Here is a 6,000-nt window from a genome sequence, read left to right as displayed (position 1 = left end):
AGGTGCAGGTCAGGAGCTGGCACAGAGTTAGGATTGTTCCAGGCCCAGGGTCTGTCAGAGTGCAGTCTGGGTGACTAGGATAGCTGTTCACATCAGGCAAGCAATGAAATGGTTTTTCTTGGTTTCTTTGGTGAGAGTCTGCACTCACTCGTCATGATGAGCTCCAGGTCGTCAGAGGTACTGAGCTGCTGTCTACTGGGTGTGCTCTCCCATCTCTGGGTGATCAGGTTGAAACTCTGGCTTTCTCTACCTCCTAGCTGCTCTTGAGAGTGCAAAATCAATAATTCATTGACTACTTATTAAATACTCAACAATATACTTATCTTCTATTTTTTATTACACTCATTAGTAATTAAAACAAAGATGGTCATAGCCATCTAATCCTTGTTCTTTGCTGTGAACCTGAAATGCCACAGAGGCTGAAAACCTAGTTTTAAACCAACGTGATGTACAGAGAGTGGCTTAGTGAGAATAAGTAACAAAAAGAGAAAGTGGTGAATTATAGATTTAAAAGCACAATGATCATAAAATGAAAATAAAAGCCTTTTGAGGGATGGGACAAGCAGATGGGGTGGTAAAGTGTATGAAGTAAGAGGGAGATCTTTGAAAATATAAAATAGTCATTAGGCAAAATAAATGGAAACCTTAAGCTTTTGGAAGTCCAACAGTGTCTTTAAAAAAAAAAAAAAAAAGGCTTTGTAAGTAGGACTGTTTACCAGGATGCTAATGTTTTTAGCATAGCATTTATAGGGAGCTGAAACCCACCCTACTGAATTCATTAAGCAGATTAAGACCCCTGAATAAGGTGGGAAAAAGGACGAGGGGGTGCCTGAAGATAGATGTTCCTCAGAGTTAAATACGTCTCTAAAACTGTGCCTGCAGCCCTAGCTGCCGACTGGCTCTTCAGGGAGGTAAGCCACCAGACCCAGGTCCCTCCTCTTCCTTTAGCTTGTGACTTCATGCAGATGGCTTTGTGGACCCTAAGTTCCCCCTGAATGCAAGTGGGATTTCAGCAAACGTTGTGGGTTTAGTCTGAAATGATATGCAAGAAATGCAAATAAATACCTGGCTTATCAGCATCTTTGTGTCTGATGGAGTGAGCACGTGATAACGACTTATTATCCACACCTGACGGGTTTGTATTTAGAAGCACAATTTAATTTATAATTATAATATTAATCCACACAATAACGGCACATCTCAGTTTTCTTTCTTTGAAAACTCATCGTTAGGCTCAGTAACAGGTTTACCAGCAGGTAGCTGAGCTACACCGACCTCCAGAACCTTCCCTGGAGGTGTGATTTACCACGGAAAAGCACGTGGTAGCCCGGGATAAAAGAATTGTTCTTAAAATAGAGATGAGGGTTTCAAGTTTGAATGCTGCTGGTTGGGTGGTTGTTACAGGCTGGATGGGGAAGGGCCCAGGGCTCAGAGGGTGGCCGGGAGCCCAGGGAGACTCAGAGCACAGAGTTGAAAGACTTGCGCCACGTCACAGACATAGGAAGACACCTCAGATACTTCGGGAAATGCGGGCCCTATTTCCCACCCATCCTCCAGCAAAGCCAGTGGATAGACAGCTTTCCCTGGAAAGGAAATGAAGGATGAGAAGTACAATTCTCAAGAGAGTTGAAAAAGTTAATGTTGACTTTCCATTGCTTCTTCGGGAATCACAAGGCACCCAGACAATTAAGAGATTTTTCAGAGTCACTGCTTTCCACAGCCGGTGATCACTCACACATACACACAGGGTCACACGCCACTTAAAACAGTACTACACTAGGTGGCATGATGGAACACTGCCCTTGACACTGCAAGTCACCACTTCAACTTTGAGTTAGCAATGTTGGTATTTTTGAGTTGCTACAAAGTATATTACATGTGTTTAACTCTAAATCTTCCTGTCTAGCTAGTGAGCACCTTCATAACCAAGAGTATTAGTATGAACAGCATCGTTATTGTGTCCTGGTTTCTTTCCATAGGAGGGAAGAAGAGAGGTGATAGTTTGGAGCAGTGCTTCATAACCCCAGAGAGGAACAGTCCAAGTTGCCAATGGACTGAATTGGAATTGGTGTTGTTCGGTCATTCCCTAGATGAACTGATTCCAGGAGCCCAGAGACCTGGGTTCTAACCCTGCTGTGTGAGCTTAACGAGAAAGTCACTTCATTTCTTTGAATTTTGATTTCTTCTCTAGAAACTGCTTTTACTGTTGTTGTTGTTGTTGTTATTCTGGCTAATGATGGAAGTCTCTAGTTCCAAACCATTTTATGGTTAGACATACACATCCAGTATGGGATCTCTTGTCAGGGTGGCTCTTCTCCAATTGAATGGACAGGATCTGCTGTAAACTCTTTAAAGACAGTGAATTTGATTTGTAGTGTTACCAAATTTAAAATACAGGCATCACACTTTTAAGTTTTAGAAGTCATTATTAATTTTAAATTGGGAGTGTATTTTTGAACCTACCGAATATCCACTAAATTCCCCTAGGAAATGACACGACCAAATGATATGTATCCTCATTCGTTTTTCTCCTAGATGACTATGTGCTTTGACATGTGGCAAAATGGTATATATGGGATTTCTTAATGTTGAGAATTGACTTTTTCAAGTGACCCGTTTCAGTCATTAGACTTGGGTTTAACTTGCATAATAAAATCTCCTAGTATTAAATGATCCAAAGGTGGGGATGCTACGACCATTTGATCTGTTTTTCATTACATTCAGATTCTTAACTGTCTTAAAAAGAAAGTAAACATTTTATATAACCTACAGTTATTTTGATCATGTCTTTAAAATTTTTTTTAAGTTTATAAAATAACTATCTGTTCTGAAGTGGCCCATTGTCAAGGGAAGCTCTGTCTTAGAAAAACACACCAGTTAATACAAGGCAAGCATTCCTAACTGTGTTCTCAGCCTTCATACATAATTGTGTCAAAAACGTTTCTTGTAGATGCTTTCTGCGCTTGGTTTCCAGTTTCTTTTTAGAAGTGATAACCCGGAGCTGAATGAGTCAGCAGTTTTGGTTTTGGTGTGGAGGCCCTTCGCAGTATCTACCCTTACGAAGGTTCCATGGGTTGGTCCTCCAGCCTCAGCATAAAACCTTGCAAAATACCTACAAAGAGGTTTTCATCACACTACCAAAATCATGTGAGTCAGAGATGGATGAAAATGAATGCCACTGTGTGGATACTTTTTAAGTGAACCATGGGCACAGCCCAGCTGTTAGAAAGAACACCTTATGCCCAAGGCACCTCCCAATTTAGCTTTGTGTGGCTTTTTACATTATTTTACCTCAAATCTGTAGCCAAGACATGGATTTGTGGAATAGTCTAAAAGTCATCATTTCTAATGATTGTTTGATTAAACGTTGCTCTGAAACTACACCCTGCTGTGTTCACAGTGGTCCTTCCAAAAGCCACTCCTTGCTTTCCTTGCCTGGGAAAGTCTTCCTTGAGAAACACTGAATGAATTTGAATGAGTCACCATTTCATAGGCCCTTCACTGGTTTCATTCTCCAAAGCAATTTTTAAAAAAAATTTTATCAGAGCATATAAAATTAGAAAACTCCTCAGTCAGCTTTGCTGTTTTTTAGACATAAACTCCACTTCTGAGCAAAAATGCAAAATAAATTAAAATGCTTGCACACAAATATAAGGAAACACTATTCTTAAAGAATCAAAACAGAAGAACAGCAGATTCCATTCCTGTATTTTTGTTGAGTGTTTGTTTTCCTTTTTTTGTTTGTTTGTGTTTTTCTTTTCTGTTTTTGATTTACTTATTTCTGCGAGTAAGTGTAGCAAGTGGCACTAAAATATACTGAATGTACTGTAAGCCCTTTCCCTAGCAAAATGGTTATGGGAGGTTTCAAATGTACTTTTACATATAGATGTCTTTTATTTTTTTAATTATTTTTTTTAAATTTATTTATTTTTGGCTGCGTTGGGTCTTTGTTGCTGCACGCGGGCTTTCTCTAGTTGCGGTGAGCGGGGGCTACTCTTCGTTGCGGTGCGCGGGCTTCTCATTGCAGTGGCTTCTCCTGTTGCGGAGCACGGGCTCTAGGCACGTGGGCTCAGTAGTTGTGGCTCGCGGGCTCTAGAGCAGAGGCTCAGTAGTTGTGGCGCATGGGCTCAGTTGCTCCGCGGCATGTGGGGTCTTCCCGGACCAGGGCTCGAACCCGTGTCCCCTGCATTGGCAGGCGGATTCTCAACCACTGAGCCACCAGGGAAGTCCTAGATTTATTTTAGAATATATGTGTGGCCTCTGTAACGTGATTATGTGCTTTGATTAATGAATTATTTATATGATAAAGGTAGCAAAATCTACATTTCCATCACTAAACATCATCAAGTTCAAGGATGTTACAACATCAGCCTGTCACTTATCTGACTTTGAGGTCGGGATTTATGTTCGATACCTTGCATATCATTGGTGAATTCAAGCATTTAAACACATTTTTATTTTTAACCTACGACAGTTGGCTTTGTAATAGAACGGTCATCAGAATCTTGGGTGTTTGGAGGATACACACACACAGCACTTAGAGCGACAGATGAACATGGTAGTTAGCTGAGAGTCCCAAGTCAGGCAGACCTCGGTTCTTGAATGCCCTTCAGCAAGTAACTTACCCAGTCTGCCTCAGTCTCTTCATCTGTCAGCTGGGGATGATGTGCATTTAAATGGGGTGATGTATGTAAAGTGCTTGCTTCCATGGCTGGCACCAAATAAGGACAACTGAGGGTCTCTTTGTGGGGAGGCGAGGTGGGGGGCTGGTGTGAGACAGCCTGTGCTCTCCTGGGAGCTGGCGGGCGGGGAAGATGGGCTTAAAAAGTGTCACTTATTTGAAATGCCATCCACAAAATGAAATTCCGGAGATTGTCCAAGTTTCAGTAATGCTGCGTAACTTAATTATAAGATCTTCCCTCTTTTTTGTCTTCTTGGAGTGTTATAAAAGTTCTTTTGTCCTTGGGCTTTCCTTACCAAGAAACACGCATTTATGGATTTTTTTGTTGGTGGAATTGCCCAAGCTTGTTAGCAGATCCTCCCTAAGACCCAAAAGAGACAGACTGGGAGGAGACTTCTACACATGTAATCATTTCCCCACTTACCATCTCACCAACCTTGCCAGGGCCTTTTCTCTGTTCCCTGTTACACAAAGGAAAGGTTTATTTTTATTGATCATTTCAGCAGCATTCCAATGTAGTATAAATATTCTTTTGGAGAAAAAAGTACATGTCAGGGTTGCCTTGTCACTGAGACAAGCTGGGACACTACATCATTTCACTAGTCTGGTAATGAGAAGCATCATTTTTTCTTTTTCTTTTTTTTTTTTTTTTGGCCGTGCCGCGCAGTTTGTGGGATTTTAGTTCCCTGACCAGGGACTGAACCCGCACCCCCTGCAGTGGGAGCACGGAGTCTTAACCACTGGACCACCAGGGAAGTCCCCTGAATTTCTATTATTTTTTAACTTAACATAAAATCCTTTTCTGACCGTATTGAAGGCTCTTTCCTAGAGTATATCAGTAAGGCTCCTTGTTCAATTTAATATGAATACAGCTTAAATTCTTTATACTTTAAGGAATAAAATCTCAACTTCTGCTCAATTGGAGCTTGTGCTGAGAAGCTTCTGGCTCGCGGGTCTGATGGAGTCGTGGCCACTGGGATATTTATCCCGTATCTGTCAGGGTTTAGGAGGATTAGGCTATTGTAGATTGAGACTCTGTTCATATTCAACGGCGTCACCTAGGCAGTAGTGACAGCTTATCTCATTTAAAGCTAGACAGAGATTGCCGTGTGAGCGCTATTCCTTATTCCCAAAATAACTCTTGAACGGACAAAATGACTGGTTCTTAAAGCAATGGGGAGAGACTGAAAACCTCCTATGTAAAATAAGAGCAGATGAGAAATGAAGGCAATTCCTTGGGAAAAAAAAGGATTATTTAGGAGCTGCTCAGAATAAAACTGCCTTTACTGTTTCATAAAATACATCTTAATATCTCTAGC

At 41.2% G+C, this 6,000-nt stretch overlaps 1 protein-coding gene across 1 annotated transcript in view; it reads left to right on the top strand.

Annotated features, from left to right (window-relative positions):
* The window catches only part of EFNB2 (ephrin B2), a 47,597-nt gene that overhangs the window by 25,022 nt on the left and 16,575 nt on the right, over window positions 1-6,000 (top strand). The window lies entirely within an intron of this gene.

This window comes from Balaenoptera ricei, chromosome 18 (assembly GCF_028023285.1).
Source record: "Balaenoptera ricei isolate mBalRic1 chromosome 18, mBalRic1.hap2, whole genome shotgun sequence".
Lineage (NCBI taxonomy): Eukaryota > Metazoa > Chordata > Mammalia > Artiodactyla > Balaenopteridae > Balaenoptera > Balaenoptera ricei.
The sequence above is the reverse complement of the archived record's forward strand: the minus strand, read 5'-3'. Positions and strand labels throughout refer to the sequence as shown.